Source organism: Heloderma suspectum, chromosome 8 (assembly GCF_057233095.1).
Source record: "Heloderma suspectum isolate Gila_16-S chromosome 8, 16-S_ref, whole genome shotgun sequence".
Lineage (NCBI taxonomy): Eukaryota > Metazoa > Chordata > Lepidosauria > Squamata > Helodermatidae > Heloderma > Heloderma suspectum.
Genome location: NC_139465.1, coordinates 46,088,290 through 46,099,219, shown reverse-complemented (window position 1 = coordinate 46,099,219; position 10,930 = coordinate 46,088,290).

Genomic DNA, 10,930 nt, shown 5'->3' with positions numbered 1-10,930 from the left:
AGATCTGCCAACCTGCCTCCTGCCAGAAATGAGCATTTCTGCTCATTTTGGGGCTTCCCCTAGGAAGCGTTAAATCTCCCTTGTGTAAGTGGTGGGTCCTGCTTGTGCAGTGGAATCGGCAGGACACACTACTTGTAGAAGGAAATTAACAGGGTAGAAAGGAATTGGCAGTGGCATAAGTGCCCTGTTGGATTCAGCCCTAAATTATCAACAGCTATTGGTCAAGATAAAGAAGGATTTTGAAATATGATCTCAGTTAAATTTATCTTGGTCAACAACACATTCATTTATTCAGATGGCAATGCTATCTAGATTTTTGTTTTTGTTTATGGTATTGCCCTTGTAGATTGACTATAGCAAGATCAAGTGTTGGGAAAAGGAAATGAAATATTTTGTCTGGGATAAGCAACCATCTAGAATTAAGACAGATATGTTACAAGCTTCAAAATGAGAAGGACTAGAATTTTCTTCTTTGCAACTACACTATGAAGCTGCTCAGATGTGGTTCACAGAACAGAAGTCCAGTAAGGAGTATATGTTGGAGCAGGAATGGGTTACTGCACCTCTAGATATTTTGCCCTGGTTAAAAAAAAAAAGAATCACAATGTGAAGAATGTGCTCTCTCTCTCTCTCTCTCTCTCTCTGTTGTTGAAGTCCTGTAATGTTTAAATATGCTGTGTGACCTCTGTGAGGCTACAATGTATCTATGCAGGCTTGAGGCCTAACATTGTTACTGTGTCGAAGGCCTGTTGCTTGGTGACGTGTTCTGAATGGGGAGAGAGAGACGATTGCTTTTAATATTGATTGGTCTGGAAAACATCAGATTCTGGTTAGCTGGGGGTTCTAGTTAGGTGGAAAACAGCAGTTGGGAAATGACAGTTGACAGTTGGAGGGGTGGTCAGTGAGGGAGTTGGTTGGTTGGTGTCTGATGTGTGAGAGAAGGACTACAGAAGAGCTGAGGGGAAGTGATTCCTACGGCCTGAATAGTAATCTATTCCTTGGCTCTATGTGATAACCATATGTGGCTGGTGAAGATCAGGAGCAGGTAGCCAGGAGGCTGCCCTAAGGTCTTACCACCAAGCAGGCGTTAACAACCAGATAAACTATCCAAGAAGCCAGGAGGAGCTTTGGTGTCAGAAAAAGACTGTATCCAAGAGCTAGGCCTGGTTGTGGGGTGTATTGGGCTGAGGTGGAGGTTTACAGAATTTGGCCTGAGGTAAAAGCAGTCATTAAAGGCTTGTACTAGCAACAGCATCTCTTGAGTCCTTAAAAAGTGTCTGCAAGCATTCTGCTGAGAACCTCTACATAAATAATAGTATTACCTTATGTATAAAATATCCCGTTAATAAGCCAACTTGTTTAATACCTCATCTTGTCTCTAGTGTTGGTGCCCTTCTCACGCCTAAGCCTCTTATACCAGCTACTAGGAGGTTTTTAAGTATTGTCAGAGAATTGGTGGCAGCGGAAAAGGGGGGGGCCATGGGGAGGAGCTGGAGAGGCCATAGGGTTTTTTGTATCCTGGCCTCTCCTATCCCCTCCCCACCTCGCACTGGAACACTCCCCTTTCTGAGCTCTCGGAGGTCTTCGAGGCTGCGTTTATGACCTTGGAAAGCAGGTGCCACACGGTTCCTTCCAGCATGGCTGCGAGGGGGTGGGGGGAGGGGTCAGTTTGTATAGCCCCCCTCTCAAAGTCATAGCAGTGTCTACGGCTTCAGGAGGGGGAATCCAAACAATCCTATGCCCAATCCTCTTCAGGGACCACAGGATTGTTCTCTCTGATATATTTTGTTTTTCAGGTTAGGATGAAGTGGTACTATAATGTTTTGTATTGGTTTGTGGGCTCCCTCACCCCCACTCCTTCTCCTGTTAAAGTTATTTGATTATTTTGTATTTTTATCAATCAATCAATCAATCAATCAGGAATAAAAGAAATCCAGAGGGACAGGGAATTTGGTGGGTGCCAAGAGAGGTGTCCATGGGCACACTGATACCTTCTCCAACCTGTTGCCCTCCAGATGTGTTGAACCTTAACTCCCATCACTCCATGCTGACTGAGGATGATGAGAGTTGTAGTCCAACACATCTGGAGCACAACAGTTTGGGGAAGGGTGGCATAGAAGAACTGATCCTAGATCCTAAGGACTAGGAACAGCATTTACGGGTGTATGTCATTTCTGCATAAATTAAATTTGTATCTATGTATGTATGCATCGGGTATTGCAGTCCCAAGCCGTGTGGGGCTTTATAGGTTAAAACCAGCACCTTGAATTGAATTAAATAAAAATGCACATACATGCCCTACTGCCATGTCTATAGCTATAAATACAACATCAAGGGGTTAAAGAAAGGGAACTGCAAGAAGCTCAAGGACACAAACCAATCCCTGAATTTTTCAAAACAGACAAGAGATTGTGCAGAGGAGTTCACGTTACAGAGGAATTCTGTTTGGCCACTGTGGCTGGGCTTGGATCCCTTCCCCTTCCCCTCTTGCATGGAAGCATGAGATATGGGGTGGAGGGAGATAAGCGGGAAGTAATATTATATCTGATACTCAAGTTCCCTGCCTTTTGAGAACCTTCCCCTCCACTGCCGTGTTTCAGTCCAATTCCTTCATGGCAAAATTATGAGATGATATCCCCCAGCCTCAGTGTTTCTTTGCCTTAACTAAGTTAGACCTTATGAAGAATTCAGTGAAGACTTTGATTTCCATTTGTCTTGGATTGAAATGGAACTTATGTGGCCGAAGCGGCCTTCTGCTGTCCTCCCCATCATATGGAAGTGCAATTCACTGTGTGCAGGTTTTGGCAGTTGGAGCCATTATTCTCGGATGCCAAACGAGATTATTAAGGTCTCTTTGAAGAAAGGGTGGCCTAATGTCATTCCAGCAGAGGTTAATGAATCTGATCATCTGCCAGGGAATAAATCAGACATGTCACATAATGCTCCAGCCCATGTGACTATTCCAGGCTCAGTCAAGTATCTCGAGTGATGTATCTTGAACACAGCAAAAGGTGCACTGGTGTCTGGGACCGCTTTTAATAGTCACTTCCACAATTGTCTAGAATACTTTTTTTAACTATTAGAAAGGAGAAATTCTGGGCTTTCAATTTGTATTGCCCTGATCTTAAAAGGAAAGATGTAAATCCCTGCTCATGGGATTGTGTTGCTATTTTCTCTACCATCTTGAAAGAGAAAAAAAACTATATTTACTCCTCTTGTTTCTTTGTACTAATGTAGAGCTTTAGGGAACCCCTTTGTACCCCCAAGAGTGTCTACGATCAGAACACTTTTCTGGAAGCCCACTACAGACAGCAATCCTGTCTTTTGTTCTCAAATCTTCATCCACCCTTCCCCCTATGTAATCTCTTTTTTTGCAATAACCCATCTAGTCTAAACTGACTGGTTCTTTTATAATGTAAGTTCAAAATACATTATTTTGTGAACTGGACTGCAAGAACAAGAAAGGTGGGAGAGATAGAGGAAACCAGCAGTGGGTGTTTTTTTTTTCACAGTGAGAAAGGATTGTGCAGCTTATACTTAAAATCTTGAGCTAAGCTCACAGGCAATTTGTTTCTGAACTCTAAGTATACGCAAGGTAGGAACCTACAGTTGTTCAGTGGTGATAGAAAGGCACTCTGCACATGTTCAGAAGTACATGTTCAGAAGTACTTTTGTTCCCACATTCCAGGTCTCATCCCTGGCACTGCAGACAGACTCCTGGGCTGAGCTCTGGTGAATAATGACACAAATTAAGTCTAAGGAGAGAGCCTTTTTGGTGGTGGCACCTGGAAGGCCCTCCCCAGAGAGGCTCACCTGGCACCTACATGGTGATCTTTTCAGTGCCCAGTGAAGGCCTTTTTATTTTCCCAGGATTTTTAGCCCTTCAGTTTTGTTTTTAAATGCGTTGTTGTGTTTTTATGTCTTTATACTACTGCTAGTTTTTACTCTGGTTTTTCCTTTGCTTTTATTCTGTTTTAAATATTTTATCATGTGTTTTGGGGCTATTGGATGGTATAGAAATATAGTAAATAAATAAAGTCTAGAGGGGGGGAGGAGGATGGTGAGCTTGCCTATAACAATAAAGGGAGTTGGAAGAGTTGTGAGGATTGTTTTTTTCCTAAAGAGTTGCTGCAAGGAGACTGGCGGTGGGGGCAAGGGGAGGGGAACTAAGAGTGGGTTGTTGTGGGGAGAAAACAAAATGCATGTGCTCTGTGGTGATGGTTTCCTGGCAACAGAAGGGGGTCAGTGCTGAATTTCTAAAGAGAATTCCTGGAGCTTTCATCTATGTAGGAGATATGCCAACACTAGGGATGTCAGAGAATTCCGCCACAGATCTCGGGGAGGCCGAATGCCAGCGCATTCGGCCCCCCGAAATCGGTGGCGGAACGGTTTGCCCCCCCGCCCCCCCTGGGATAAGACTTACCTGGGGCGGATCTTCCTGGTGGCGGTGGCTGCGGCGGCCGGTCTTCCGACTGGCTGCCGCCACCGCCATTTCCAGTTAAAAAAAAAAAAAAAGTGATAGGCTACGTAAAGATTTACGTAGCCTATCACGGCTAAGTTTAAAAAAAAAACCGTGATAGGCTATGTAAATGTTTACGTAGCCTATCACGGCTGACTTAAACAACAACAACAATGCGCGTACACAAATGGCGGCGGCCACGGCCGCCGCCATTTGCGTTCCTTATTTTGGCACGTCTTAGTCTACATCAAGATTTACGTAGACTAAGGCGGCGAAAATAAGGGGAACGCAAATAGCGTAGCGTCTACTACGCTATTTGCATTCCCCTTATTTTCGCCGTCTTAGTCTACGTAAATCTAGATGTAGACTAAGACGTGCCAAAATAAGGAACGCAAATGGCGGCGGCCGTGGCCTCTGCCATTTGTGTACGCGCATTGTTGTTGTTTTTTAAGAAATGGAAGCAGTGACAGATTTTACGTTCTTGGGCTCCAAGATCACCGCAGACGGTGACTGTAGCCATGAAATTAAAAGACGCTTGCTCCTTGGGAGGAAAGCTATGGCAAACCTAGACAGCATAGTAAGAAGCAGAGACATCACCTTGCCGACAAAGGTCCGTCTAATCAAAGCTATGGTTTTCCCAGTAGTAATGTATGGCTGTGAGAGCTGGACTATAAGGAAGGCTGAGCACCGAAGAATGGATGCTTTCGAACTGTGGTGCTGGAGAAGACTCTTACGAGTCCCCTGGACTGCAAGGAGGTCAAATCAGTCAGTCCTAAAGGAAATCAACCCTGAGTGCTCATTGGAAGGACAGATACTGAAGCTGAAGCTGAAATATTTTGGCCACCTAATGCGAAAACTCCCTGGAAAAGACCCTGATGCTGGGAAAGACTGAAGGCAAAAGGAGAAGGGGACGGCAGAGGATAAGATGGCTAGATAGCATCACCGATGCAATGAATATGAACTTGAGCATGCTCCGGGAGAGAGCGCAGGACAGGAAGGCCTGGTGTGCTATGGTCCATGGGGTCATGAAGAGTCGGACACAACTGAACGACTGAACAACAGCAAAGGGCACCATCCTATACATGTTTAGACAGAGAAAAGGACTACAACTCCCAGCATTCCCGAGCCAGATTTGCTGGCTGGGGAATGCTGGGAGTTGTAGGCCTTTTCTCTGTCTAAACATGCATAGGATGGTGCCCTAACAGAATTAAAACAACAGAAACAGGAAGACTAACATGCCTGGGAAAATAAGGTTTTCACCTGGCACCAAAAAGGTCACAATGTAGGCGCCAGGTGAGGCTCTTGGGGGAGCCTATTTGACAACCAGGATGCCACAACAGAAAAGGCCCACTTTGTAATAGCCACCCACCTCACTTCAGTTGGTGGGGGCTCCCAGAGAAGGACCGCTGAAGATGCTTAGGGTCTGGGCAGGTATATACGAGATGATTCTTCAGGTAACCTGGTCTTTGGAGCTAGTGCAGATGGAAAAGTACTGGCATAATATGATCAAATTACCATCCCTGTTAACAGTCCTGCTGCCCTATTTTGGACCAGCTGAAGTTTCCAGAACATTTTCAAAGGCATCCCCACTTATAATGCATTTCAGTAATCGAGATGAGAGGTTATCAGAGCATAGATAACCGTAGCTGAGCTGTCTCCATCAAGATAAGGATGTAGTTGGTATATCAGCCTAAGCTGATAAAAGGTGCTCCATGCCACCAAGTTCACCTGTGCCTCTAGTGATAATGCTGGATCCAAGAGCAGCCCCAAACTATGAATCCAATCCTTTAGCGGGAATGCAACCCCCTCTAGAACAGATTAAACATCACTTTGCCAGGCAGATGAACCACCCACTAAGATGAACCACCCTCCGTCTTCTCTGGATTGAGTCTCCAGGTCCAGGTTAGGCTTTTTCAGAAGTGGCCTAATTACCACCTCCTTTAAAGAGGCTGGTACCACCCCCTCTCAAGGAGGAATCTACAACCTCCTAGACCCAGCTGGACATCCACTCCCTATTAGATGTGGTCACCCATGGAGGGCAAGCCCCAAGCACACAGGTGGTCTACCAGACTTAGCTAAGCACCTTATCCATGTCCTTGGTTCTCAACAACTGAAACTCATCAAATAAAAATGAACCAGATGGTGCTCTGGACATCTCTACTATTAGAATTGCATTAACTATGGTGTCTAAGTTATGATGGAATTGAGCAACTTTATCTTCAAAATGTCATGCAAATTTGTCACAGCGTGCTACCGAGGGTTCCACCAACTCTCTTCCTAGCCCAGATAGTACCAGGCCATGAGCCACTCAGAAATGCTCCACTGGACTTTTGCAGTGATGCAATGGTGCTGAAAACGAACTCCCTTTTTGCCATCATCACTGCCACAGAGTAGGCTCGACAACGAGCTCTAACATGTTTTTAGTCAGACTTAGCACGAGTCTTCCTCCACCTGCATTCTAGCTATCTTCCCTCTTGCTTCATTGCCCTCAGCTCAGGTTTATATCAAAGAGCTGCCAGAGCTCTGCTTGGATGGAGAGGAATAATCATTGCACAGAGTGACCAGGGCTTCAACAGGCATACCAGCCATACCTGCAGGAAAATCTGGAATCCATTAGCCTCCTTGGGTGGACGATTTTAATAGGTCCCCCACCCTTGCAGAAGGGAAAGGCCACTGAGAGTTTAAGCCTCAACAGGAAATGATCCAACTATGACAATGTGATAGATGTTAATTCCCCAACTTTCAGATCACTATCCACCAACCCAGCCAAGAAAACCAAATCAAGCATGTGTCCTCTTAAATGCGTTGGGCCAATGACATGTTGTGACAGCCCCATGAAGTCCTGAGCCACCCTGGATCCAGCAACCTTGGCCTGGAAGTTGAAACCCCCTAGAAACATCATTCTAGGGGACCTCAGTACCAAATCTGAGACCACCTCCATCAGCTCAGGCAGGGAGACTGAAGGGCAGCGGGGTGGGCAGTACACCAACAGAATTCCTAGTCTATCCTGGGTAGAAGCACTCAAGATTGACACTCGACTGGAAAGGAAGCCTAGAGAGGGAGAAAGAATTTCTAAGGACCACAGCAACCCTCCTCCCCAAGCCCTCAAGTTGATCTTGGTGCGGTATGAAGCCCCTGGGAGGGTGCAGCTGGGACGGACTAACCCCTCCCAGATCTCAATAATGCACAACAGGTCAGCCCTCTCATCCATAATTAAAACATGGATGAGTTTTGGACCAACCTGGCATTCAGCAACAGCACCATCAGACCCGAGGGAAAGTTGGCAAGGCACTCAGGAACCATTTGGCTGGAGAAAAAACCAGAATAGGGGATAGGTGTAAGGTGTCTAGCCCCTCTTCTCCTCAACTGGCCTGTTAATCTCCAAGCACCATACCCATACCTACCCATGACCACACTAATCGGGGTACCCCATTCCCCTGCTAGATTCTCCAATGAATTTCCTAGGCACATGTTAAAACTGCAATATAACACAGAGACAACAGCACAAGAGGTGACTCTACACATGGACATCACCAGATGGTCAATGTCGAAACCAGATTGATATGTACTTTGCAGCCAAAGATGGAGAAGCTCTATACAGTCAGTAAAAACAAGACCTGGAGCTGACTGTGGCTCAGATCATGAGCTTCTTATTGCAAAATTTCGGCTTAAATTGAAGAACGTAGGGAAACCACTAAACCATTCAGGTATGACCTAAATCATATCCCTTATGAATATACAGTGGAGGTGAGGAATAGATTTAAAGGATTAGACCTGATAGACTATGTGCCTGAGGAACTATGGACGGAGATCTGTAACACTGTTCAGGAGGCAGCAACTAAATCCGTCCCAAAGAAAAAGAAATGCAAGAAAGCCAAGTGGCTGTCTGATGAGGCTTTACAAGTAGCTGAGGAAAGAAGGGAAGCGAAAAGCAAGGGAGAAAGGGGAAGATATATCCAACTGAATGCAGAGTTCCAGAGAATAGCAAGGAGAGACAAGAAGGCTTTCTTAAATGAACAATGCAAAGAAATCGAAGAAAACAATAGAATGGGAAAGACTAGAGATCTCTTCAAGAAAATCGGAGATCTCAAGGGAACGTTTTGTGCAAAGATGGGCATGATAAAGGACAAAGAAGGCAGGGACCTAACAGAAGCAGATGAGATTAAGAAGAGGTGGAAAGAATACACAGAAGAACTATAAAGATCTGAATGTCCCTGATAGCCATGATAGTGCGGTCACTGAACTTGAGCCGGACATCCTCGAGATTGAAGTCAAGCGGGCCTTAGGAAGAATTACTAACAACAAAGCTAGCGGAGATGACAGTATTCCAGCTGAGCTATTTGAGATCCTAAAAGATGATGCTGTTAAAGTGCTGCACTCAATATGCCAACAAATTTGGAACACTCCACTGTGGCCACAAGACTGGAAAAGGTCAGTTTACATTCCAATCCCAAAGAAGGACAATGCCAAAGAGTGTTCAAACTACCGTACAATTGCGCTCATTTCACATGCCAGCAAGGTGATGCTCAAAATCCTACAAACTAGGCTTCAGCAGTATGTGAACCGAGAACAAGCGGAAGTACAAGCTGGGTTTCGAAGAGGCAGAGGAACTAGAGATCAAATTGCCAACATTCGCTGGATCATGGAGAAAGCAAGAGAATTCCAGAAAAACGTCTATTTCTGCTTCATTGACTACGCCACAATCAGTGCGGATCACAACAAACTGTGGCAAATGCTGAAAGGGATGGGAGTACCAGACCACCTTACCTGTCTCCTGAGAAACCTGTACGAGGGCCAAGAAGCAACTGTAAGAACCAGACATGGAACAACCGATTGGTTCAAAATTGGGAAAGGAGTACGACAAGGCTGCATATTGTCGCCCTGCTTATTTAACTTATATGCAGAGTACATCATGAGAAACGCCGGGTTGGATGAATCACAGGTCGGAATTAAGATTGCCGGGAGAATTATCGACAACCTCAGATACGCAGACGATACCACCCTAATGGCAGAAAGCGAAGAGGATCTCAAGATCCTCTTGTTGAGGGTGAAAGAGGAGAGTGCAAAAGCTGGTTTGAAACTCAACATTAAAAAAAGCGAAGATCATGGCATCTGGCCCCATCACGTCCTGGCATATAGAAGGGGAAGAAATGGAAGCAGTGACAGATTTTATTTTCTTGGGCTCCAAGATCACCGCAGACGGTGACTGTAGCCATGAAATTAAAAGACGCTTGCTCCTTGGGAGGAAAGCTATGGCAAACCTAGACAGCATAGTAAGAAGCAGAGACAGCACCTTGCTGACAAAGGTCCATATAATCAAAGCTATGGTTTTCCCAGTAGTAATGTATGGCTGTGAGAGCTAGACTATAAGGAAGGCTGAGCGCTGAAGAATCGATGCTTTCGAACTGTGGTGCTAGAGAAGACTCTTACGAGTCCCCTGGACTGCAAGGAGGTCAAATCAGTCCATCCTAAAGGAAATCAACCCTGACCGCTCATTGGAAGGACAGATACTGAAGCTGAAGCTCAAATATTTTGGCCACCTAATGCAAAGAGAAAAGTCACTGGAAAAGACCCTGATGCTGGGAAAGACTGAGGGCAAAAGGAGAAGGGGACGGCAGAGGATGAGATGACTAGATAGCATCACCGATGCAATGAATATGAACTTGAGCACACTCCGGGAGAGAGCGCAGGACAGGAAGGCCTGGCGTGCTATGGTCCATGGGGTCACGAAGAGTTGGACACGACTGAACGACTGAACAACAACAACAACACAGAGAGCCCTGGCCCTCAATATAGCTGCTAACAAGGAGCTGGCGCTAAACAATTGGAATGCCTGCAATCGCTCCTCTGTTCTCCCAGCCGCTGCCCTCTGCTGCTGCTGGTTGCTGGGGTGAATTGAGCTGAACAGCTGGGAAGTGCCCAGCTCTGCTGGTATCTGTGTCTCTCCTCAAGCAGGCAAACAAGGCTCAGGAGGCAAAAGATGGAAAGTGCCTCTCCGCCAGCAATGTTCCTGTTGCCCAGCCTGCTCTCCTCATCAATGCCACAGGTGAAGAGCCAGTAGCGCCCTGGAAATACTTGGGGAGGGGAGGGGAGAAGGAGACAGAGCGCCTCAGCGTGGTGTCCCAGAGGGGAAGTAGGCCCTCCCCCAGGAGGCTCCTTCCCCTTAAGAGGTTCTTGACTGGTATGCTGTGGGTGATTCTTCACATTCAAGAAAATGTGTAACTTTTACCTGGACAGTGCTTTCATGTCTCACATGTGACGCTCAAATGCAAATTTAAGGCCCTTATGTGCTTCTGCTGCCATTTGTGAAAGCTGTTAAAGGAGGAGATTGTCCACTGAACCCATTGTTAGTTTTGTGTTAGTTTAAAGCAGGAATGGACAACTTGTGGCCCAAATGTTTTCGCCTACGTCTATATCATGCCTGAGCATTTGCTATGCTGGCTAGGGCTGATGCAAACTGTAGGCCACCTG